This window comes from Sminthopsis crassicaudata, chromosome 1 (genome assembly GCF_048593235.1).
Source record: "Sminthopsis crassicaudata isolate SCR6 chromosome 1, ASM4859323v1, whole genome shotgun sequence".
Classification (NCBI taxonomy): Eukaryota; Metazoa; Chordata; class Mammalia; order Dasyuromorphia; family Dasyuridae; genus Sminthopsis; species Sminthopsis crassicaudata.
Window position 1 is genome coordinate 287,697,568 of NC_133617.1, and position 24,559 is coordinate 287,722,126.

Consider the following 24,559-nt stretch of genomic DNA (forward strand, 5'->3'; position numbering starts at 1 on the left):
CGTTCTCCAGAATGCCTGCATGTATGCACAATTCCACCAACAATGTATCAGTGTCCTAGTTTTCCTACATCCCCTCCAACATTCAGCATTATCTTTTCCTATCATCCTAGCCAATATGAGAGGTGTGTAGTTGTATCTCAGAGTTGTCTTAATTTGCATTTCTCTGATTAAAATGACTTGGAGCATCTTTTCATAAGACTAGAAATAGTTTCAATTTCATCATTTGAAAATTGTCTGTTTATATCCTTTGACCATTTATCAATTGGAGAATGCCATGATTTCTTATAAATTAGAGTCAATTCTCTATATATTTTGGAAATGAGGCCTTTATCAGAACTTTTGACTGTAAAAATGTTTTTCCAGTTTGTTGTTTCCTTTTTAATCTTGTCTGAATTAGTTTAATTTGTACAAAAGCTTTTCAATATGATACAATCATTTTTTTTTGTGATCAATAATGATCTCTAGTTCTTCTTTGGTCACAAGTTCCTTTCTCTTCTACAGTTTTGAGAGGTAAACTGTCCTATGTTCTTCCAATTTATTTATAATCTCATTCATTATGCTTAGATCATGAACCCATTTTGATCTTATCTTGGTGTATAGTGTTAAGCATGGATCAATGCCTAGTGTCTGATATACTAATTTCCTATTTTCTCAGAAGTTTTTGTCAAACAGTGAATTCTTATCTCAAAAGCTGGGGTTTTTCGGTGTGGCAAACACTAGGTTATTAAAGTTATTGATTATTTTGTCCTGTGAACTATTACACTGATCAACTAGTCTATTTTTCAGCCAATACCAAACGGTTTTGGTGAACTCTGCTTTATAATATAGTTTTAGACCTGGTAGATCTAGGCCACCTTCATTTGATTTTTCTTTCATTAGTTCCTTTGAAAGTCTTACCTTTTGTTCTTCCAGATGAATTTTGTTGTTATTTTTTCTAGGTCATAAAAAGAGTTTTTTGGTAGTCTGATTGGTATAGTATTAAATGAATAGATTAGCTTAGGTAGTATTATCATCTTTCTTATATTTCCTCACCCTATCCAAGAGCACTTAATATTTTTCCAATTGGTTAGCTCTTACTTTATTTGTGTGTAAAGTGTTTTATAATTTTGCTCATATAATCCCAAATATTTTATACTATCGTCAGTTACTTTAAATGGAATTTCTCTTTGTATCACTGGCTGTTGGGTTTTGTTAGTGATATATAAGAATGCTCATGATTTATGTCAGTTTATTTTGTATCCTGCAACTTTGCTAAAGTTGTGAATTATTTCTAATAGATTTTAGCAGAATCTCTGGGGTTCTCTTAAGTATACCACCATCATATCATCTGCAAAGAGTGATAATTTGGTTTCCTCATTACCTACTCTTATTCCTTTAATCTCTTCCTCAACTCTTATTACCAAAGCTAGCATTTCTAATACAATATTGAATAGTAATGGTGATAGTGGGTGAACTTGTTTAACTCCAGATCTTATTGGGAATGGTCCCAATCTATTCCCATTACATAGAATGCTTACTGATTGTTTTGAATACTGACTATTTTAAGGAAAAGTCCATTTATTACGATACTCTCAAGTGTTTTTAATAGGAATATATGTTGGATTTTATCAAATGGTTTTTCTGCATCTATTAAGATGATCATATGTTTTTTGTTGATTTGGTTATTGATATGCTCAATTATGCTAATAATTTTCCTGACATTGAACCAGCCTTGCATTTCTGGTATAAATCCTATTTGGTCATGGTGTATTTCCCTAGAGAATCATTTTCTGTAATCTTTTTGCTAACATTTTATTTAAGATTTTAACAAATATTCATTAAGGAGACTGGTCTATAATTTTCTTTCCCTGTTTTTGACCTATCTGGTTTAGGTATTAATATAATGTCTGTTTCATAAAAGGAATTTGGTAGGTATCTTGAATTCCCTATTTTTTCAAATAGTTTATATAATATTAGAGTTAATTTTTCTTTAAATGTTTGGTAGAATTCACATGTAAATCCATCTGGTCCTGGGGATTTTTTCTTAAGGATTTGATAAATAGCTTGTTCTGTTTCTTTCTTTCTGAAATGGGACTATTTAAGCAACTTACCTCTTCCTCTGTTAATCTAGGCAGTGTATATTTTGAAGGTAGGCATCCATTTCACTTAGGTTGTCAAATTTATTTCCATGAAGTTGGGCAAAGTAACACCTAATTATTGTCCTAATTTGCTATTCATTGGTGTAAAGTTGTTCCTTTTCATTTTTAAGAACAATAATTTTATTTTCTTATTTCCTTTTTCAAATTAAATTTACCAAAGATTTATATATTATTTTTTTTTATAAAACCAACTCTTAGCTTTATTTATTAATTCAATAGTGTTTTGTTTTTTTTTTTTTTTTTTTGCTTTCATTATTACTAATTCTTCCTCTTAATTTTAGAATTTCAAGTTTAGTTTTTGATTGGGGGTTTTTAATTTGGTCTTTTTCTATCTTTTTAAGTTGCAAGCCCAATTCATTGATCTCCTCTTTCTCTATTTTATTCAAGCAAGTCTCTAGAGATATACAATATCCCCCTATTACCGCTTTGGCTACATCCCACAAATTTTGGTATGTTTTCTCATTGTTGTCATTCTCTTGCGTGAAATTATTAATTGTGTCTATGATTTGCTGAGTTACCCATTCATTCTTTAGGATTAGATTATTTAGTTTCCAATTATTTTTTGGTCTATTTATCCCTAGCTTTTTGTTGAATGTACTTTTTATTTCATTGTGATCTGAAAAGAATGCATTTACTATTTCTGCATTTCTGCATTTAATTTTTAGGTCTTAATTCTCAGATGAGGAAATTGAAACTATTTCTAGCCATATGAAAAGATGCTCCAAGTCATTTTTAATCAGAGAAATGCAAATTAAGATACCACTTAAGATACCCATCAGATTGGCTAGAATGACAGGGAAAGATAATGCAGAATGTTGGAGGGGATATGGGAAAACTGGGACACTGATGCATTGTTGGTGGAATTGTGCATATATCCGGGCATTCTGGATAGAAATTTGGAACTATGCTCAAAATTTTATCAAAATGTGCATACCCTTTGTTCCAGCAGTGTTACTACCAGATTTATATCTCAAAGAGATTAAAGAAGGGGAGGGAATCTGTATGTGCAAGAATGTTTTTGGCAGCCCTCTTTGTAGTGGCCAGACAATGGAAATTGAGTGGATGCCAATCAATTGGAGAGTGGCTGAATTAATTTTGGTATATAAATATTATAGAATATTATTGTTCTGTAAGAAATGACCAACAGGATGATTTCAGAAAGGCCTGGAGAGACTTACATGAACTGATGCTGACTGAAATGAACAGGACCAGGAAATTGTTGTATACTTCAACAACAGTACTATATGATGATCAATTCTGATGGATGTGGCCATTTTCAACAATGAGATGAACCAAATCAGTTCAATAGAGCAGTAATGAAGTGAACCAGCTACACCCAGCAAAAAAATTCTAGGAGATGATTATGAACCACTACATAGAATTCTCAATCCCTCTAATTTTGTCAGTCTGCATTTTGGATTTCCTTCATAGGCTAATTGTACACTATTTCAAAGTCCGATTCTTTTTGTACAGCAAAACAATTGTTTGGACATGTATACGTATATTGTATTTAATTTATACTCTAACATATTTAACATGTATTCATTAACTTGCCACCTGGGGGAAGGAGTGAGGTGAAGGAGGGGAAAAATTGGAACAAAAGGTTTTGCAATTTTCAATGCTGAAAAATTACTCATGCATATATCTTGTAAATAAAAAAGCTTTAATAAACAATAATAATAATTTTGAGGTCTTTATGTCCAAATATATGGTCAATTTTGTTTAGGTTCCATGAACCGTTGAGAAGAAAGTGTACTCCCTTCTGTCTCAATTTAGTTTTCTCTAAAGATCTATCATACCCAATTTTTCTAATGTTCTATTTACCTCTTTAACTTCTTTCTTATTTATTTTGTGTTTTGATTTATCTAATTCTCAGAGTGCAAGGTTGAGTTCTCCCACTATTTTAGTTTTGTTGTCTATTTCTTTTTGCAACCACCTTAACTTCTCCTTTAGGAATTTAGATGCTATACCACTTGGTACATATATATTTAGTATTGATATTGCTTCATTGTCTATGTTAACCTTTAGCAAGATATAGTTTCCTTCCTTTTCTCTTTTAATTAGAACAATTTTTGCTTTTGCTTGATGAGATGAGGATTGGTACCCCTGCTGTTTTACTTCCCCTGAAGCCTAATAGATTCTGTTCTAGCCTTTTACCTTTACTTTGTATGTATCACCCTGATTTAAATGTGTTTCCAGCAAACAAGATATTGTAGGATTTTGACTTTTGATCCACTTTGTTATGCACCCCTGCTTTATGGGAGAGTTCATCCCATTCACATTTACATTTAAAACTACTAATTCTGTATTTTCTGCCATCTCATTATCCCCAGATTATACTTATCTTTTTATTTCCCTTTTCCCCTCTTTCCCCCCTCCCCAGCATTATGGGCACCACTTGCCTCATGCAGCTATCCCTCTTTAGAATCCCTCCTACCCCCTTGAGTCCCTCCTCTTTCTTATATCTTTCCTTGTTTCTCTATATTCCCTTCTATTTAGCCTACTCTTTTCCTTTTCTTTTTTACTCTTCCACTTTTAAATGAATTGAGAGAAATTTCTCTGTAAACCAAATATGTTTAATATTTTCTCTTTGATACAAATATGATAAGAGTAAGATTCACACAGTGTTCCTTCACCTCCATTAGTTCCCTCAGATATGATAGGTTTCTTTGCCTCTTCGTGAGATGTAATTTCCCTCATTTATCTCCCCTTTTCCCTTTTTCTGATACTCTCCCCTTTCCATTTCTACTTCCCTTTTTATGTTATATCAAGAAAATCAAATTATACATGTGCTCTTTATGTATGCCCATAACAGAAATACAGTTCTCAAGAGTTCTTTTTACCTTTTATACTTCTCTTGAGACCTGTATTTGGAGGTCAATTTTTTTTTTCTTTAGCTCTATTTTGTTTGTTTGTTTGTTTTTTGTTTTTTTCATTAGAAATAAATGGAATTCACTTCTTTCACTGAATGTCTATCTTCTTCCCTGGAACAATATGTGCAGCTTCACTGGGTAGTTCATTCTTGGCTGCATTCCATTTTTTTGCCCTATGGAATATCATATTCCAGGCTCTTTAACCCTTTAATGTTGAAGCTGCTAGATCCTGAGTGATCCTTATTGTGGCTCCTCGGTATTTATATTATTTTTTTAGCTGCTTGTAATATTTTTCCTTAGTCTGATAGGTCTGAAATTTAGCCACAATATTCCTTGGAGTTTTTATTTTGCGGTCTCTTTCATAAGATGTTCAATGCCTATTTTATCTTCTAATTCTATTACATCTGGGCAGTTTTTTTGATGATTTCCTGTAAAGTAGTATTTAGGCTCTTTTTTATCATAATTTTCAAGAAGTCCAGTAATCCTTATATTATCTCTTCCAGATCTATTTTCCAGGCTGTTTTTTTTCCAAGTACATATTTAGCTTTTTTTTTTTCAATTTTTTTTCATTTTTTTGGTTTTGTTTGACTGATTCTTGATGTCTCAACAAACCATTCATTTCTATTTGTTCAGTTCTGATTTTTATTAAGTTATTTTCTTCATTAACTTTTGTTGTTTCTTTTTGTATATGTTCAATTGAATTTTTAAGTTAGTTGTTTGCTCTTTGGATTTTTTTGCCATTTCACTAAGTTTTTATTTTATTTCTTTAAAATGAGTTATTTTCTTTTTCCAGTTCAGAAATCCTACTTTTCTGGGAGTTTGTTTTTTTTTTTTTTATTATAGCTTTTTATTTACAAGATATATGGATGGGTAATTTTTCAGCATTGACAATTGCAAAACCTTTTGTTCCAACTTTTCCCCTCCTTCTCCCTACCCCTTCCCCCAGATGACAGGTTGACCAATACATGTTAAATATGTTAAAGTAAATACAACATTCTTAAATAATTTTTTCTGCTAAGCTGTCAACCCCAATCCCATAAACTGAAATATAAGTGGGGAATAGATAACACTAGGAAAAATCTTTTAAAAGGTGAATAGTTATGTAAGGAAAACAAAAATATGATTTTATCTATACACAATCCAAATGCACTGATCAAAAAAGATGACAATATTTCAAAGTATTGATTCAATCTTAACCACTGACCAAAATTTTTAAAATTAAAGCTTTTTTATTTACAAAACATATGCATGGGTAATTTTTCTTTTTTTTTTTTATTATTATTATATATATATTTTATAATATTATCCCTTGTATTCATTTTTCCAAATTGCCCCCCCTCCCTCTATTCCCTCCCCCCGACGACAGGCAATACCATACATTTTACATGTGTTACAATATAGTCTAGGTACAATACATGTGTGTGAATATCATTTTCTTGTTGCACAATAAACATTAGAATCCGAAGGTACATGCAACCTGGGCAGACAGATATTAGTGCTAACAATTTACATTCGCTTCCCAGTGTTCCTTCTCTGGGTATAGTTATTTCTGTCCATCATTGATCAACTGGAAGTGAGTTGGATCTTCTTTATGTTGAAGATTTCCACTTCCATCAGAATACATCCTCATACAGTATTGTTGTTGAAGTATACAGTGATCTTCTGGTTCTGCTCATTTCACTCAGCATCAGTTGATTTAAGTCTCTCCAGGCCTCTCTGTATTCCTCCTGCTGGTCATTTCTTACAGAGCAATAATATTCCATAACCTTCATATACCACAATTTACCCAACCATTCTCCAACTGATGGACATCCATTCATCTTCCAGTTTCTAGCTACAACAAAAAGAGCTGCTACAAACATTTTGGCACATATATGTCTCTTTCCGCTCTTTAGTATTTCTTTGGGATATAATCCCAGTAGTAGCGCTGTTGGGTCAAAGGGTATGCACAGTTTGATAACTTTTTGGGCATAATTCCAGATTGCTCTCCAGAATGGCTGGATTCTTTCACAACTCCACCAGCAATGTATCAGTGTCCCAATTTCCCCACATCCCCTCCAACATTTGTCATTATTTGTTCCTGTCATCTTAGCCAATCTGACAGGTGTGTAGTGGTATCTCAGAGTGGTCTTAATTTGCATTTCTCTGATCAGTAGTGATTTGGAACACTCTTTCATGTGAGTGGATATAGTTTCAATTTCTTCATCTGAGAATTGTCTGTTCATATCCTTTGACCATTTATCAATTGGAGAATGGTTCGGTTTCTTATAAATTATGGTCAGTTCTCTATATATTTTGGAAATGAGACCTTTGTCAGAACCTTTGTTTTTAAAAATATTTTCCCAATTTGTTACTTCCCTTCTAATCTTGTTTGCATTAGTATTATTTGTACAGAAACTTTTTAGTTTGATGTAATCAAAATCTTCTATTTTGTGATCAATAATGATCTCTAGTTCTCCTCTGGTCATAAATTCCTTCCTCCTCCACAAGTCTGAGAGGTAGATTATCCTCTGTTCCTCTAATCTATTTATTATCTCCCTCTTTATGCCTAAATCATGGACCCATTTTGATCTTATCTTGGTATATGGTGTTAAGTGTGGATCCATATCTAATTTCTGCCATACTAATTTCCAGTTTTCCCAACAGTTTTTTCCGAATAATGAATTTTTATCCCTAATGTTGGAATCTTTGGGTTTGTCAAAGATTAGATTGCTATAGATGTACCCTTTTTTGTCCTTTATATCTAATCTGTTCCACTGATCTACCGGTCTATTTCTTAGCCAATACCAAATGGTTTTGGTGACTGCTGCTATATAATATAGCTTTAGATCAGGTACACTTAGACCACCTTCCTCTGAGTTTTTTTTCATTAGTTCCCTTGCAATTCTTGACCTTTTATTCTTCCATATGAATTTTGTTGTTATTTTTTCTAGGTCATTAAAATAGTTTCTTGGGAGTCTGATTGGTATAGCACTAAATAAATAGATTAGTTTGGGGAGTATTGTCATCTTTATTATATTCGCTCGGCCTATCCAAGAGCACTGAATGTCTTTCCAATTATTTAAATCTGATTTTATTTTTGTGGCAAGTGTTTTGTAATTTTTCTCATATAATTCCTGACTTTTCTTTGGTAGATGGATTCCCAAATATTTTATACTCTCAACATTTGTTTGGAATGGAATTTCTCTTTGTATCTCTTGCTGTTGCATTTTGTTAGTGATATATAAAAATGCCGAGGATTTATGTGGATTTATTTTGTATCCTACCACTTTGCTGAAATTTTGAATTATTTCTAGTAGCTTTTTAGCAGAGTCTTTGGGGTTCTCTAAGTATACCATCATGTCATCTGCAAAAAGTGATAGTTTAATTTCCTCATTTCCTACTCTAATTCCTTGAATCTCTTTCTCGGCTCTTATTGCCGAGGCTAGCGTTTCTAGTACTATATTGAATAGTAATGGTGATAGTGGGCAACCTTGTTTCACTCCTGATCTTACTGGGCAAGGTTGCAGTTTATTTCTATTGCATATTATGCTTACTGACGGTCTTAAATATATACTCCTGATTATTCTAAGGAATAATCCATTTATTCCTATACTCTCAAGAGTTTTTAGTAGGAATGGATGTTGGATTTTGTCAAATGCTTTTTCTGCATCTATTGAGATGATCATATGGTTCTTATTAATTTGATTATTAATATGGTCAATTATATTAATAGTTTTCCTAATATTAAACCAGCCCTGCATTCCTGGAATAAATCCTACTTGATCATAGTGTATTATCTTGGAGATAATTTTCTGAAGTCTTTTTGCTAATATCTTATTTAAGATTTTAGCATCAATATTCATTAAGGAAATTGGTCTATAATTTTCTTTCTCAGTTTTCGATCTACCAGGTTTAGGTATCAGTACCATGTCTGTGTCATAAAAGGAATTTGGTAGGACTCCTTCATCCCCTATTTTTTCAAATAATTTATATAACATTGGGGCTAATTGTTCTTTAAATGTTTGGTAGAATTCACATGTGAATCCATCTGGCCCTGGGGATTTTTTCCTGGGGAGTTGATTAATAGCTTGTTCTATTTCTTTTTCTGAAATGGGACTATTTAAGCAATTTATCTCCTCCTCTGTTAATCTAGGGAGCCTATATTTTTGGAGGAAGTCATCCATTTCACTTAAGTTATCAAATTTATTGGCATAAAGTTGGGCAAAGTAACTCCTTATTATTTCTCTAATTTCCTCTTCATTGGTGGAAAGATCCCCCTTTTCATTTGTAAGACTATCAATTTGATTTTCGTCTTTCTTTTTTTTGATCAAATTTACCAAAGGTTTATCTATTTTATTGGCTTTTTCATAAAACCAACTCTTGGTTTTATTTATTAATTCAATAGTTTTTTTACTTTCAATTTTATTGATTTCTCCTTTTAATTTTTGTATTTCGAGTTTAATTTTTGGTTGGGGGTTTACAATTTGGTCTTTTTCTAGCCTTTTAAGTTGTAAGCCCAATTCGTTAATCTTCTCTTTCTCAATTTTCTTCAAATAAGCCTCTAAAGATATAAAATTTCCCCTTATTACTGCTTTAGCTGCATCCCAAAGATTTTGATATGATGTCTCATCATTATCATTATCTTGGGTGAAATTATTAATTGTTTCTATAATTTGCTCTTTCACCCAGTCATTCTTTAAGATGAGATTATTCAGTTTCCAATTACTTTTTGGTCTATTTACCCCTAACTTTTTACTGAATGTAGCTTTTATTGCATTGTGATCTGAGAAGAAGGCATTTATTATTTCTGCCTTCCTACATTTAATTTTGAGATCTTTATGTCCTAGTATATGGTCAATTTTTGTATAGGATCCATGAACTGCTGAGAAGAAAGTATATTCCTTCCTATTGCCATTCAGTTTTCTCCAAAGGTCTATCATACCTAGTTTTTCTAATGTTCTATTTACTTTTTTAATTTCTTTCTTGTTTGTTTTGTGGTTTGATTTGTCTAAATCTGAGAGTGCAAGGTTGAGATCTCCCACTATTATAGTTTTACTGTCTATTTCTTCTTGCAGTTCTCCTAACTTTTCCTTTAGAAAGTTAGATGCTATACCACTTGGTGCATATATGTTTAGTATTGATATGGCTTCATTATTTATGCTACCTTTCAGCAGGATATAGTTTCCTTCCTTATCTTTTTTAACAAGATCTACTTCTGCTTTTGCTTGATCTGAGATAAGGATAGCTACCCCTGCTTTTTTGGCTTTACCTGAAGCATAATAGGCTCTGTTCCAACCTTTTACCTTTACTCTGTATGTATCTCCCTGCTTTAAGTGTGTTTCCTGTAGGCAACATATTGTAGGGTTCTGCTTTTTGATCCAATCTACTATCCGTCTCCGTTTGATGGGATCGTTCATCCCATTTACATTTACAGTTAAAATTACTAATTCTGTATTTCCTGCCATCGTATTATCCCCAGCTTATGCTTTTTTCCCTTGACCCCCCTGATCCCCCTCCCCGATATTTAATTTACAGACCCCCCCATGTGCCGCACAACCCTCCCTCTTTTTTTTTTGGATCCCTCCCCCCTCCCTCCAAGTCCCTTCACTTATTCTCCTTTTCCTTTTCCCTTTTCCTCTCCCCCCTTTTAATGAGGTGAGAGAAAATTCTCTGAAAAACAAATATGTTAATTATTTACTCTTTGAGCCTCTTCTGATGAGAGTAAGATTCACACAATGATTCTCCCCCTCACTAAGTTCCCTCAGATATGGTGTATTTTCTATGTCTCTTCCTGGGATGTAGTTTCCCTCTTTTTATCACTCCTTCCCCTTTTTCTGAACCAACCTCCTTCCCTTTACTACACCCCCCTTTTTTTCTTTTATATCAGTAAAATCAAATTATCCTTGAGTATTTTTTATATACCCACAACAGAGTTACAGTTCTCAAGGTTTCTGTGTACCTTTTTCTGTTTCTCTTCAGTCTTGTGGATGTAGATCAAATTTTTTGTTTAAGTCTGGTTTTTTTCTTAGAAACATATAGAATTCCTCTGTTTCATTGAATGACCATCTTCTTCCATGGAAAAAGATGCTAAACTTAGCTGGGTAGTTCTTTCTCGGTTGCAGTCCTTGATCTTTTGCCTTTCGGAATATCAGGTTCCAGGCCCTTCTATCTTTTAATGTGGAGGCAGCCAGATCTTGGGTGACCCTTATTGTGGCACCTTGGTATTTAAATTGTTTTTTTCTAGCTGCTTGCAGGATTTTCTCCTTTGTGTGGTAATTCTGCAGCTTAGCCACAATATTCCGTGGTGTTCTTTTTTTAGGGTCTATTTCAGAAGGAGTTCGATGAATTCTTTCCACATCTACTTTCCCTTCTGTTTCTATTATCTCTGGACAGTTCTCTTTGATAATTTCCTGTAAAATAGAATCTAGGCTCTTTTTTTGGTCATAGTTTTCGGGAAGTCCAATAATCCGCAGATTATCTCTCCTAGATCTATTTTCCAGGTCTATAGATTTTCCCAGTAAGTATTTGACGTTGTTCTCCAGCTTCTCATTTTTTTTGTTTTGTTTGACTGATTCTTGGGTTCTCTGTGAATCATTCATTTCTATTTGTTCCATCCTGACTTTTAAGGAGTTATTTTCTTCTTTCACAGTTTTTAGTTCTTTTTGTAAATGCCCAATTTCGTTTTTAAATGAGTTATTTTGCTCTATTGAATTTTTTTCCATTTCCCTAATTTTTTTTTTTGAGAATTATTTTCTTTTTCCAATTCAGAAATTCTATTTTCTTGAGACTTTTTTATCTTTTCCAATTCAGAAATCCTACTTTCCTGTGTTTTTTTAACCTTTTCTAATTCACTAATTTTGTTTCCCTGCATCTCCTGTGAATTCTTTATTTTTTCCAACTCCAATTTCAGGACATTGTTATTCTCTATCATAACTTCTCTTTCCTTTCCCCATTTTTCTTCGATCTCCCTCAATTTCTTAAGAGCTTCTTCTAGGAGAGAGTTATGTGATGGGGGGCAGGAATCGTTCCCCTTTAGGTTGTTATCTTCTGAATCTTTGCTGTTAACTTCCTCGGGGTTGGATACCCGGTCTTTCCTCTGTATAGAAGGAATCTATAGCTTTTCTAGCTTTTTTGCTCATACTTAAAAAATGTTTTGGGGTCTGTCCCTGGGGTAGGAAATTATTTACTTCTTTACCAGCTTCCTCCCAGACCGGATGGATGCAGCCGCCCCTGCGCCCGTGCTAAGAGAGAGCTCTGGGAGAGAGTTCCCCACCCCCTCCCTGGGAGTGCCTCAGAGGTGATTAGCACTACTGTGCTTTGTGGGCGTAGAATAGTGAAGACAGCAGGAAGCCCAGTCTATGTGTCCGGGTGGGGAGTGGGTATCTGCAGCAGGTGACGTGAGAAGCCCCTGCGCTCAAACTGGAAGTGTCTGCCAGAAACCGCGGTCCCTAGTTCAAAGGTTCCGCTTCTCTGGGACTTCCTGGAGCTGAGTTCCACTCCCTCCAGCTAAGCTAGGCAGTGTGTGTTGCCTTGGGCCGTATCCACCCACTTGTCAGTCTCTTAACTATTCTCAGGAGGGAGCTGAGGCCACACCCCCTGGTGCCGATTCTCTGCTGAGTCACCCCCAGGGTGGGGGGGGGGGGGAATCTAATCTGAGTTTTAAAATATTTTGGCTTTCTCTTCTGAACTGCTAAATAATTAGCAGAGAAGAGCTAACAGCCTGTGCCAGATTCCTTTACCTCAGTGGCTTCTCTGATCCCAGAGCCCCTCCCAGCGCAGTGGGCGCAGTGTGCCCCTACCCCACCGTCTGTGCTGGTCTTTCTTATTCCTCCCCTGAGAACTGACCTTTCCTGTTGAAACTCCAGATTCTCTTCAGCTGGTAAGTCGTGCTTCCAGTCCTTGTGGTATCTTTCAGTCCTGGGCTTATTTTGAGACTTAATTTATCTAATTGGTTGTGAGGGAGTGAGGACGTTCACTGAGTCGTGTGTTTCTTCTCCGCCATCTTGGCTCCGCCCTTTTTTTTTTTTTTTTTTTTTATCTTTTCCAATTCACTAATCCTGTTTCCCTGTGAGTTCTTTACCTTTTGCACTTCACATTTCAGGAAGTTGTTTACTTTTTCTACTTTATTAAATCTTTCTTTTAATGAGTTATTTCCCTTTTCCAAACTCTCTTGCAGAGCTTCCCTTTCCTTTACTAGTGTTCTTCAAGCTCTCTTTTAAGAACCTTTCTAATTTAGGAGAACTTTGTGTGCTGGGGACCAGATTATATCTCCCTTTGGGGTTTTGTCTGGAGATTTTCCTTAGGGTTGGAAATCTGCTCTCTTTCTGTATAGAACCTATCTATAGTTAGAGCTTGCTTGGCTTTTTTCCTCATTGTTTAAAACTCCCTTAGGGTCTGCTTCAGGGTAAGAAGGTTCTCAGCTTCCTTTACAGAACAGGAATATATGGAGAATAGATGTCCTGTGAACAGGGTGTGAAGAGTTGCCGTGATGCTGCAGAAATGTTACTGCCTTGAGAAGAGTCAAACACAGTGGAAGTCCTACTGCCCAGATAAGAGCCCCGTAGCAGAATTACAACTACCCAGAGCAGATCCCTGCTGTGCAAAATAGCAGCTGTCCTGGGATGAGTGCCTGAACAGTGGAAGTGTCACTTCCATGGCCAGAGCCCCATGCTATACACTGTGGCTGCACAGCACCACTGTGATTGTGGTGAGTCATTACCAGTGCTTGGTGGGTGTGACCAGGTCCTGTTAAATTATGACATTTTAGAGTATATTCTACCTTTGGCTTTTGTGTAACTTCTCTGCTGATCTACTGCTTTGCAACCAAAGCAGAGCAGCCAAACTGTGGTAGAGTCCTCCCTGCAAATTCGCCACTTGTGTAGACCACACCCCACCGCCTATCCACTCAGCATGGATTAGCCTGCACTGGCCTACTCCTATCCAATCAACACAGACATTTTCTGGCCATCTTCCGAGTTATCCTCGGCTGGTAATTTGTTATTCTCCCAATATTCCTGGATTTTACCAATCAAGCACTCTGCTGAGGCTGAATTAGATAATTAGTAAATGAGGGTAGGAGGAAGCTCAAAATGAAGCATGTGTCCTATCTACCATCTTGGCTCCAACTCCCATACCACTCACTTTCACTGTTAAAATTACTAATTCTAAAAAAATAAAATAAAATAAAATAAACTGACTAATTCTGTATTTCTTGCTATCTTGTTTATCCCAAGTTATACTTTTCTCTTCCCTTTTCCATTTCCTTCTTCCATAATATATTGCTTCTATCACCTGTCTCAAACAGACCTTCCCTTTTCCAACCCTTCCTCATTTTTTATACCTTTTCCTTTCTACTTCTGTTTCCTCTTCTGACTTTATTTGTGTGGAAAGTGTTTTATAGTTTTCCTCATATAATTCCTTATTTTCCTTTGCTAGATAAATTCCCAAATATTTTATATTCTCAAAGTTATATTGAATGGAATTTCTCTTTGTATCACTTGTTGTTGGATATTTTTGGTGATGTATAAAAATGCTGAGCATTTATATGGATTTATTTTGTATACTGCAAATTTGCTAAAGTTGTGAATGATTTCTAATAGATTTTTAATAGAATATCTGTGGTTCTCTATACCATCATATCATCTGCAATGAGTAATAATTTGCTTTCCTCATTATCTACTCTAATTCCTTTAATCTCTTTCTCAACTCTTACTGCTGAAGCTAGCGTTTCTAATACAATATTGAATAGTAACAATGATAGAAGGCAACTGTGTTTTACTCCTGATCTTATGGGAAAGGCTTCCAACTTATCACTATTACATATAATGCTTACTGATGTTTTTAAATAGATGCTCCTGATTATTTTAAGGAAAGGTTCATTTATTCCTGTACTCTCATGATTTTTTTTATTAGGAATGAATATTGGATTTATTTAAGATTTTAGCATCAATATTCATTAGGGAGATTGGTTTATAATTTTCTTTCTCTGTTTTCATCCCACCTGGTTTAGGTATCAGTACCATATCTTTTTCATAAAAGGAATTTGGTAGGAGTCCTTCATTCCCTATTTTTTCAAATTGTTTATATAGCATTGGAGTTAATTTTTCTCTAAATGTTTGGTAGGATTCACATGTAAATCCATCTGGTCCTGGAGTTTTTTCTTAGGGATTTGATTAATAGTGTGTTCTATTTCTTTTTCTAAAATGGGACTGTTTCATCAATTTACTTCTTCCTCTGTTAATCTGGGCAAGCTATATATTTTTAAGGTATTCATCCATTTCATTTAACTTATTGAATTTATTGGCATAAAGTTGGGGAAAGTAATTCCTAATTACTGCTCTAATTTCCTCTTCACTAGTGGCAATTTCTACCTTTTCATTTTTAAGACTAACAATTTGATTTTACTCTTTTATTTTTTGAATCAGATTTAATAAGACTTTATCTATTTCATTCATTTTTTTCATAAAACCAACTTGTAGTTTTATTTATTAATTCAATATTTTTTTATTTTTATTTTTTAATCTATGCTTTTATTTTTAGAATTTCAAGTTTAGTGCTTGACTGGAGGTTTTTAATGTGTTCCTTTTCTAGGTTTTTTAGTTGCAAGCCCAATTTATTGACCTTCTCTTTCTCTACTTTAAGCAAACAGGCTTCTAGAGATATAAAATTTGCCCTTATTACCATTTTGGCTGCATTCCTCAGATGTTTGTATAACATCTCATTATTTTTATTTTCTTGGGTGAAATTGTTAATTATGTCTATGATTTGCTGTTTCACCCAATCATTCTTTAGTATGAGATTATACCGTTTCCAATTATTTTTTTTAATCTATTTTCTCCTGGCTTTTTATTGAATTTAATTTTCATTGCATTGTGATCTGAAAAGGATGCATTTACTATTTCTGCCTTTCTGCATTTGAATTTAAGTTTTTTATATCCCAATATATGGTCAGTTTTTGTATAAGTTCTATGAACTGCTGAGAAGAAAGTGTACTCCTTTCTATCTCCATTTAATTTTCTCCATACATCTATCATACCTAAATTTTCTAGTACCCTATTTACATCTTTGAGTTCTTTCTTATTTATTTTGTAGTTTTATTTATCTAATTCTGAGAGTGCAAGAGTGAGACATCCCACTATTACAGTTTTGCTGTCTATTTCTTCTTGTAGCTCTCTCAATTTCTCTTTTAAGAATTTAGATGCTGTACCACTTGGTGCATATATGTTTAATATTGATATTGCTTCATTATCTATGCTACATTGTAGCAAGATAGAGTGTCCTTCCTTATTTCATTTAATTAGATCAGTTCTTGCTTTTGCTTGTTCTGAGATCAGGATGGCTATCCCTGCTTATTTATTTATTTGTTTGTTTGTTTATTTATTTTTACTCCACTTGAAGCATAATAGAATCAACTCTAGCCTTTTATCTTTACTGTGTATGCATCTCCCTGCTTTAAATGTGTTTCCTATGAACAACATATTATAGGCTTCTGGCTATTGATGCAGTCTGGTATCCACCTCTGCTTTATAAGGAAATTTACCCCATTCACATTTATGGTTAAAATAAATAATTCTGTATTTCCTGCCATCTTGTTAATCTAGATTATGCTTTTCTCTTTTATATCACCTTTAAACACCCCTCACCATTTGCCTTATTCAACCCTCCTTCTTTAGGAACCTTTCCCCCCACCTTAGAGTCCCTACCCCTTTCTCAAAGCTTTTCCTAACAATTCCTGTATTTCCTTCCATTTAGCTTCCTCCTTCCCTTTTCACTTATCCCCTCCCACTTTTCAATGAGAAGGAGGAGGAGAAGCTTCTCTGTAAATCAAATAGGTCTAATATATTTCTCTTTGAGCCAATTTTGATGAGAGTAAGATACTCATTATGTTCATCCCCTTCCCTCCTTTCTCTCAGTTCAGTAGCTTTCCTTTGCCTCTTCATGACATGTAGTACCTCCATGTTTCCATTTTTCTAGTACAATTTCCTTTCCACCTCTAGCTTCTTTTTTATGTTATATCAGTAAAACTAAATTATACATGTATTCTTTATGTATACTCATAACAGAAATATAGCTCCCAATATTTTTTTTACCTTTTTATGTTTCTCTTGAGTCCTATATTTGGAAGTGAAACTTTTTGTCTAATTCCCCCCCCCCTTTTTTTTTCCCCGTCAGAAATGGATGGAATTCAACTATATCACTGAATGTTCATTTCATTTTCTTCCCTGGAAGAAAATACTCATTTTGGTTGGGTAAGTTATTCGTGATTGTATACCAAGTTTTTTAACCTTCCAGAATATCAGATTCAAGGCCCTTCAATTCTTTAAGGCCTAGAACCTGCTAGATCCTGAATAATTCTTATTGTGGCTCCTCTGCATTTGTATTGTTTTATTCTAGCTTCTTGAAGTATTTTTTCCTTTGTCTCATAGTTCTGGAATTTAGCCACAATATTTAGGGGAGTTTTAATTTTGAGATCTCTTTTAGCAGGTGATTAATTAATTCTTTCAATGTCTATTTTACCCTCTGTTTCTATAACATTGGGGTAGTTCTTTTTGATGATTTCCTGAAAAATAATGTTTAGGCTCGTTTTTTCATCATGATATTCCAGAAGTCTGATAATCTTCATATTATCTCTTCTAGATCTATTCTACAGATGTGCTGTTTTCCCAAGTAGGAATTTAATATTTTTTCTATTTTTTTTCTTTTTCTTTTTCTTTTTCTTTTTTTTTTTTGTTTGTTTGTTTTTCTTGATGATTCTTGGTGTCTCTTCAACTCATTCATTTCTGTTTGTTCAGTTCTGATTGATGAATTATTTTCTTTATTTGCTTTTTTATTTTTTTATGTGTATTTCTTTTGTATCCTACAACTTTGCTAAAGTTCTGAATTATTTCTAATAGCTTTTTAGCAGAGTCTTTGAGGTTCTCTAAGCATACTATCATATCATCTGCAAAGAGTAATAGTATGATTTCCTCATTACTTACTCTAATTCCTTTAATCTCTTTCTTGGCTCTAATTGCCAAGACTAGCATTTCTAGTACAATACTGAATAGTAATGGTGATAGTGGGCAATCTTGTTTCACTCCTGATCTGACTGGGAAAGGTTCCAGTTTATCACCATTACATATGATGTTTGCTGACAGTTTTAAATATATGCTCCTTATTATTTTAAGAAATAATCCATTTATTCCTATACTCTCAAGTGTTTTTAGTAGGAATGAATGTTGGATTTTGTCAAATGCTGTTTCTGCATCTATTGAGATGATCATATGGTTTTGTTAATATGGTTATTGATATAATCAATTATGCTAATAGTTTTCCTAATATTGAACCAGACCTGCATTCCTGTAATTTTTTTGCTAATATTTTATTTAAGATTTTAGCATCAATATCCATTTGGGAGATTGGTCTATGATTTTCTTTCACTGTTTTCAACCTACCTGGTTTAGGTATCAGTACCATGTCTCTGTCATGAAAGGAATTTGGTAGGACTCCTTCAATGCCTATTTTTGCAAATAGTTTATATAGCATTGGACTTAATTGTTCTGTAAATTTTTGGTAGAATTTACATGTAAATCCATCTGGTCCTAAGGATTTTCTTAGGGAGTTGGTTGAGAGCCTGTTTTATTTCTTTTTCTGAAATGGGACTATTTAGACTATTTATTTCTTCCTCTGTTAATCTAGGCAAGCTATATTTTTGAAGGTATTCTTCCATTTCATTTAAGTTATGGAATTTTTTGGCATAAAGTTGGGCAAAGTATCTCCTAAGTATTGTTCTAATTTCCTCTTCATTAGCGGCGAGTTCTTCCTTTTCATTTTTAAGCCTAACAATTTGCTTTTCCTCTTTCCTTTTTTTAATCAGATTTACTAAGGGTTTGTCTATTTTGTTGTTTTTTTCATAGAACCAACTCTTAGTTTTATTAATTAATTCAATTGTTTTTTGTTTTTTACTTTCAATTTTATTAATCTCATATTTTATTTTTAGAATTTCAAGTTTCATGCTTGTCTGGGGGTTTTTCATTTGTTCATTTTTTTAAGCATTTTTAGTTTTAAACCCAATTCCTTGAACCTCTCTTTCTCGATTTTATGCAAGTAGGCCTCTAGAGATATAAAACTTCCCCTTATTATTGCTTTGGCTGTATCCCACACATTTTCTTATGAAATCTCATTATTGTCATTTTCTTGGGTGAAGTTATTAATTATGTCTATGATTTGCTGTTTCACCCAGTCATTCTTTAGTATGAGATTATTTAGTTTCCAATTATTTTCGGCCTATTTTCCCCTGGCTTTTTATTGAATGTAATATTCATTTCATTGTGGTCTGAAAAGGATGCATTTACTATTTCTTCCTTACTGCATTTGATTTTTAGGTTTTTATGTCTTAGTATATGATCAATTTTTGAATAGGTTCCATGAACTGCTGAGAAGAAAGTATACTCCTTTCTATCTCCATTTAGCTTCCACTAAAGATCCATCATATCAAACTTTTCTAGTATTCTATTTACCTCTTTGACATCTTTCTTATTTATTTTGTGGTTTGATTTATCTAATTCTGAGAGTGCAAGGTTGAGATCTCCCACTATTATAGCTTTGCTGTCTATTTCTTCTTGTAGCTCTCTTAATTTCTCTTTTAAGAATTTAGATGCTGCACTACTTGGTGCATATATGTTTAATATTGATACTTCTTCATTATCTATGTTACCCTTTAGCAAGATATGATGCCCTTCCTTATCTCTTTTAATTAGATCAATTTTTTGCTTGATCTGAGATGAGAATGGCTACTACTGCTTTTTTGGTTTTTCTTGAAGCATAATAGATTCTGCTCCACCCTTTTACTTTTAGTTTGAATGTATCACCCTGTTTCAGGTGTGTTTCCTGCAAACAACATATTGTAGGAGTCTGGCTTTTAATCCAGTCTGCTAACTGCTTTCTCTTTATGGGGGAGTTTATCCCATTCACATTTATAGTTAAAATGACCAATTCTGCATTGCTTGCCATACTGTTAATCCCTGCTTATGCTTTTCTCCTTTCCTTCCCTCTTACCCCCCTACCCAGTATTAAACTTGTGAGCAACACTTGCTTTTCATAGCCCCCCCTTTTTAGTATCCCCCTCCCCCTAATTTACCACTTTTCCTTACAATTTCTGTATTCCCTTCCCATTAGCTTACTCCTTCCCTCCCACTTTTCAATGAAGTAGAAGACGTTTCACCATAAATTGAATGTGTCTATTGATTCACACTATGTTCATCCCCCTCCTTTCTTTCTTTCAGATATAATAGGTTACCTTTGCCTCTTCATGACATGTAGTACCACCAATTTACCCTTTTTTATGATGTAATTTCCTTTCCATCTCTAGTTTCTAGGACAAATTATACATGTGTTCTTTACATATCTTTATGGCAGAAATATAGTTCTCAAGATTTGTTTTTACCTTTTTAGAAATCTTGAGTTCTGTTTCTGAAGATCAAACTTTTTTGTGTAGATCTGGTTTTTTCATCAAGAATAGATGTAATTCATTTATTTCATTAAATGTCTGTCTTCTTCCCTGGAAGACAATGCTCATTTTTGCTGGGTAAGTTATTCTTGGCTGCATACCATGTTCCTTAGCCTTTCAGGAATCCAGGCCCTTCATTCCTTTAATGTGGATGCTGCTAGATCCAGGGTTATCCTTATTGTGATTCCTCCAAACATGAATTGCTTTTTTCTGGAAGCTTCCATTTTTTTTCCCTTTGTCTGATGGGTCGTGAATTTGGCCACTATATTTCTTGGAATTTTGATTTTCAGGTCCCTTTCAATAGGTGATTGATTAATTTTTTTAATGTCTATTTTACCCTCTGTTTCTAAAACGTCTGGGCAGTTATCTTTGATAATTTCCTATAAAATAGTGTCCAGGTTCTTTTTTTCCTCACATTTTTCAGGGAGTCTGATTATTCTCAAATTTTCTCTCCTGGATCTGTTTTCCAGGTCTGTTGTCTTCCTAATAAAGTAATTGACATTCATTTCAATTGTTTCATTTTTCTGTTTTTGCTTGACTACTTCTTGGTTTCTCCTTGAGTCATTCATTTCTACTTGTTTGATTCTAATTTTAATGATGTATTTTCTTCACTTACTTTTTTATGTCTTTTTGTAATTGTCCAATTGATTTTTTAAGTGAGTTTTTTTTCTTCCATGGAAATTTTTTCCATTTCTTCCATTTTATTTTTTAGAGACCTGTTTTCTTTTTCCAACTCACTAATTTTATTTCTCAATGATTTGATCTCTTTATCCACTCTGGATTACTTCTCCAGACTCTCTTGCCAAGCCTCCCTTTACTTTTCCCATTTCTCTTCTAGCTCTCTTGTGAGAGCCTTTTTGATTTCCTCTATGAGAGTCTTATGTATTTAGGAGCAGATCATTTCCCCCTTAGAGGATTCCTGTGGAGACAATCTGCTTTTAGTCTCCTCAGGGTTTGAAGTATGCTCTCACTCCATACAGAAGCTGTCAATGGTTAGAGCCCTTTTAAAATTTTTGTTCATTTTGTCAGACGGGGAATCAAAGAAAACACATTGACAAGAGAAACAATTGGTCTGTTTCTGGGCGGGGGGATGGAGCTGTATGGTGTTACCCGGTTTCCTCTAGAGACTGTGGGACACAGCATCAAGGCACTAGCAGGACAGTGATGGCTGCTCGTTGCATCTTTACTCTCAGGCTCTAAGAAGGTGATGAGTCACTCTGGTTGGGGGTGGAGGTTGCCAGGCCTAGAGAGAAGCTAGCTTTCTGGGGTTTTAGTCTTTACCTCCTGTGTTTACACCTTCTCTGGTGTTCCTGGCTTGCTGCCAAGACAGAATATCCACACAGGGGTAAAGGCCATTCCCTAGAAACGGCAGAGATCACACTCCTCCCCCCTTGGGACTGAGCACTGTGAGCTACCTGCCTCTCTCTCACTGCTTGTCCTCAGCCTGCACCCACTCTGTTCATCCCCTCCCCCAAGCAAACCCAGACCTTTTCTGGTGAATTTCAAGGATGTCTTCTGTTGGTAATTATTTGTGGGTTTTTGTTTTTTTTCCGGTCAAGCATTAATTCTGAGGCTTGTCATGAAATAAATTCTGAGAGAAAACCTGGAGCTGAAGCAGTTGTGTGCCTCCTTGCTGCCATCTTGTCCAGAAGTCCTTTTTTATTTCTTTTTGTAATTGTCCAATTGAGTTTTAAATGAGTTGTTCTGTTGCATGGATTTTTTTTTCACCAATTGTATTTTTAGAGAACTACTTTCTTTTTCCAATTCATTAATTCTGTTTTTCAGAGAGTTGATTTCTTTATCCACTCTATATTTTAATGAGTAACTTGACTTATCCAGACCCTCTTGCAAAGCTTCCCTTTCCTTTCCCCATTTTTCTTCTAGCTTTCTTCTAAGAGCCTTTTTAATTTCATCTAGGAGGGCCTTCTGTGATGGGGACCAGATTATATCCCCTTTTGCAGTTTCATCTAGAGACAGTCTTTTTTTAGTCTCAGCATTTGAAGTCTGATCTTTATCAATAAGAAGCTATCTATAGTTTTAGCCTGCTTTACCTTTTTACTCATTTTGACCAAAAGTAACAGCAGCAACAGCAACAACAACAACAATAACAATTGCAGTCTGCTTTTAGGGTAGGGTATTGTTACCAAGCTTTCTCTATAGACAAGAGGAAGTAGCAGTGGAACAACAGTGGGACAGCAATGGCTGTGCTGGGATCAGCATCTGCCCTGGAATTTGTGCCTGAGCTGTCATTAGGGGTTAGGAGCTGAGATCATGATGAATTCTTTCCAGTGGTGGGTAGATGTGGCCAAGTCTCGGGGTTATAGTTTTGGGGTTATAGTCTTTACCCTTTATACTTATAGCTTCTCTGTTGTTCTACTGGCTTGCTGCCAAAGCAAAGTAGCTGACACTGGGGTAATGTTCTCCCCTCAAATTTTCTGCTGGCTGAGACCATGCCCTGAGCACCTCTGGTCTGCTCAGTGTGAGCTGCCTTCTATGCTTTCACTGCCAACTTGCCTGATGCTGCTCATAGCCTAACCATTCCCACCTGCAACCAAAAACAGACTTTTTTCTAGTGAATTTCAAAAATATCTTCTCTTGGTAATGTGTTTTACTCATAATATTTGTGGGTTTTGACAGTCAAGCACAAATTCTGAGGTCATTCTATTAAAAAAAAAAGTATTCTGAGGGTAAGGAAGAGCTTAGATAGGCATGTGTGTCCTCTCCACAATCTTGGCTCTGCCCATATAACATACTTTTCTTGTGAAGAAAAATGAGATGTATTTTGTATCATTACATAGTTAGAGGATGTTACACTTCCTTAATTTACAGAAGAAAAAAACTGAGTTTCACCAAATGGAAAGAAAATTATTATCCAAATAAATTATCTGGCTAAAGTGCTAGATTGAGATTAATTAAATGAAGTATAATAGGGACAAATATAAAAGTCTTACACTGCGTAAAACACACACACACACACACACACACACACACACACACACACACAAACCCCACAAAAAACAATTTCACAAATAGAAGATAGAAAACTCATGGATAAACAATATTTCCCTGAAAAAAAGACATTGGGATTTTAGTGAATTTCAAGCTTAATATGAAGTTTTACTATGATGTAGCGTCTTTAAAAAACTTACAAGAGTCTGAGCTTTATTAGATATGGTGTAGCTTCCAGGAAGAACAAGATGGCTGTATTATTATATGCAGTCCTCATCAGAATTTATCTGCGGTATTGAATCCAATTCTGGGTGCCATGATTTTAAAACATTGATAACCTAGAGGTTAACCAAGATAGACAGGGTATGTCTATGACATTTTGAAAAATAGCCAAAGAAACAGAGCCTGTCTAGACCATTGAAGACAACTAAGAAGAATGTGATCACTATCTTTAAGGACTTAAAGCATCACAGTGAACAAAAGGGATTAGCCCTATACTGTTTGACATCAGAGAAAGGAATCACAAGCACGTGGTTAAATTAATAAACAGGCAAATTTAGGTTTCATTTGGCAAACATTTCACAATTGAAGCTGATAAAGTCCAACAGTTTGCCTACAAAAGTGGTAAGTACCAAGAGTCTAGATCACCCATTTTTGGGGCGGATTAATTTTGTGTGTGGGATAGACTAGATGAATATTGACATCCCTTCCAACTCTGATAATCATAAAACCTGTGATCCTATTCAATATCCTTAAGAATGAAACTTTTCTCAGATTGGTGTACCTCCCAAGAGACACAATATTGTTGCAAACAGTGATTTGCTCATGGATAAAGTCTGGCCACTTGTATGGCATGTGTAAGAAAAGGAAAATTAGATATTGACTCTACCAGAATATTAAAAGCACAAGATTTTAGGCTTTCAAGGAACCTTAGAGAATTAGTCTTCAGCTTTCTAATTAAAGAAATGCAAGTGTTCAAATATGCGATTTTACTTTCATTAATATATACAAAGGTACAAAATTAGAGTTAAATAGAATTTGAATGGAAAAACTTCTGATTAGAATGACTTTCCATTTTGAGACCCATCTTATTCTCTAAGGGAGTACCAAGAAACTAATTAATCCTTTTG